The sequence below is a fragment of the Schistocerca gregaria genome, unplaced genomic scaffold (assembly GCF_023897955.1).
Source record: "Schistocerca gregaria isolate iqSchGreg1 unplaced genomic scaffold, iqSchGreg1.2 ptg000327l, whole genome shotgun sequence".
Taxonomy (NCBI): Eukaryota; Metazoa; Arthropoda; class Insecta; order Orthoptera; family Acrididae; genus Schistocerca; species Schistocerca gregaria.
The window spans coordinates 5,872,183-5,874,831 of record NW_026061797.1 but is presented as its reverse complement, the minus strand read 5'-3'; positions in this window follow the sequence as shown (position 1 = coordinate 5,874,831).

The following is a 2,649-nucleotide window of genomic DNA, read 5'->3' as shown; positions in this document are numbered from 1 at the left end:
ACTAAAATCACCATAGTAGAACACAGATGAAGCTTCTAAGATGATGTAATAGCCAGTAAGAATTAGTACAATACCAGTTTTAGGTATCGATTATTGACTTTTTAGCTGGCTTTGGAGCCTTGCACATGAGCTAGGACCTTAAGATTCTGCATGAAAGGAGGGCTAGCAGCTGAGTTGCACGGGAGAATGTGAAAAGTGTTCATATGTAGTAAAAACCTGAGAAATCCGTCCGTTTTCGTCGTTTGTTATCGAATCGACTTAAAGCCTGATCGTCACATTGGGCGCACTTCTCTCTGAAAACGGTTGCACTTATCGTCTGCAAAGCTATGTCGCGTGCTGCAGTATGCGGAGACACTAAAAGCAGCATAGTAGAACACAGATGAAGCTTCTAAGTTGATGTAATAGCTAGTAAGAAGTAGTACAATTGAAATTTTAGATATCGATTATTTACTTTTTAGCTGGCTTTGGTGCCTTGGACATGAGCTAGGACCTTAAGATTCTGCATGAAAGGAGGACTAGCAGCCGAGTTGCACGGGAGAATGTGAAAAGTGTTCATATGTAGTAAAAACACAAGAAATCCGTACGTTTTCGTCATTTGTTATCGAATCGACTTAAAGCCAGATCGCCACATTGGCCGCTCTTCTCTCTGAATCGGTTGTACTTATCGTCTGCAAAGCTATGTCGCGTGCTGCGGTGTTCGGAGACACTAAAAGCACCATAGTTGAACACAGATGAAGCTTCTAAGTTAAAGTAATAGCCAGTAAGAGGTAGTACAATTCAAGTTTTAGGTATCGATTATTGACTTTTTAGCTGGCTTTGGTGCCTTGGACATGAGCTAGGACCTTACGTATCTGCATGAGAGGAGGACTAGCAGAAAAGTTGCATGGGAGAATGTGAAATGTGTTAATATGTAGTATTAACCTGAGAAATCCGTCCGATTTCGTCATTTGTTATCGAATCGACTTAAAGATAGATCGTCACATTCGGCGCCCTTCTCTCTGAAACGGTTGCACATATCGTCTGCATAGCTATGTCGCGTGCTGCAGTATGCGGAGACACTAAAAGCAGCATAGTAGAACACAGATGAAGCTTCTAAGTTAATGTAATAGCTAGTAAGAAGTAGTACAATTGAAATTTTAGATATCGATTATTTACTGTTTAGCTGGCTTTGGTGCCTTGGACATGAGCTAGGACCTTAAGATTCTGCATGAAAGGAGGACTAGCAGCCGAGTTGCACGGGAGAATGTGAAAAGTGTTCATATGTAGTAAAAACCCAAGAAATCCGTACGTTTTCGTCATTGGTTATCGAATCGTCTTAAAGCCAGGTCGTCACATTGGCCGCTCTTCTCTCTGAAACGATTGTACTTATCGTCTGCAAAGCTAGGTCGAGTGCTGCGGTATGTGGAGACACTAAAAGCACCATAGTGGAACACAGATGAAGCTTCTAAGTTGATGTAATAGCCAGTAAGAAGTAGTACAACTCAAGTTTTAGGTATCGATTATTGACTTTTTAGCTGGCTTTGGTGCCTTGGACATGAGCTAGGACCTTAAGATTCGGCATGAAAGGAGGACTAGCAGCCGAGCTGCACGGGAGAATGTGAAAAGTGTTCATATGTAGTAAAAACCTGAGAAATCCGTCCGTTTTCGTCATTTGTTATCGAATCGACTTAAAGCCAGATCGTCACATTGGCCGCTCTTCTCTCTGAAACGGTTGTACTTATCGTCTGCAAAGCTATGTCGCATGCTGTGGTATGCGGAGACACTAAAATCACCATAGTAGAACACAGATGAAGCTTCTAAGATGATGTAATAGCCAGTAAGAATTAGTACAATACCAGTTTTAGGTATCGATTATTGACTTTTTAGCTGGCTTTGGAGCCTTGCACATGAGCTAGGACCTTAAGATTCTGCATGAAAGGAGGGCTAGCAGCTGAGTTGCACGGGAGAATGTGAAAAGTGTTCATATGTAGTAAAAACCTGAGAAATCCGTCCGTTTTCGTCGTTTGTTATCGAATCGACTTAAAGCCTGATCGTCACATTGGGCGCACTTCTCTCTGAAAACGGTTGCACTTATCGTCTGCAAAGCTATGTCGCGTGCTGCAGTATGCGGAGACACTAAAAGCAGCATAGTAGAACACAGATGAAGCTTCTAAGTTGATGTAATAGCTAGTAAGAAGTAGTACAATTGAAATTTTAGATATCGATTATTTACTTTTTAGCTGGCTTTGGTGCCTTGGACATGAGCTAGGACCTTAAGATTCTGCATGAAAGGAGGACTAGCAGCCGAGTTGCACGGGAGAATGTGAAAAGTGTTCATATGTAGTAAAAACCCAAGAAATCCGTACGTTTTCGTCATTTGTTATCGAATCGACTTAAAGCCAGATCGCCACATTGGCCGCTCTTCTCACTGAATCGGTTGTACTTATCGTCTGCAAAGCTATGTCGCGTGCTGCGGTATTCGGAGACACTAAAAGCACCATAGTTGAACACAGATGAAGCTTCTAAGTTAAAGTAATAGCCAGTAAGAGGTAGTACAATTCAAGTTTTAGGTATCGATTATTGACTTTTTAGCTGGCTTTGGTGCCTTGGACATGAGCTAGGACCTTACGAATCTGCATGAGAGGAGGACTAGCAGAAAAGGTGCATGGG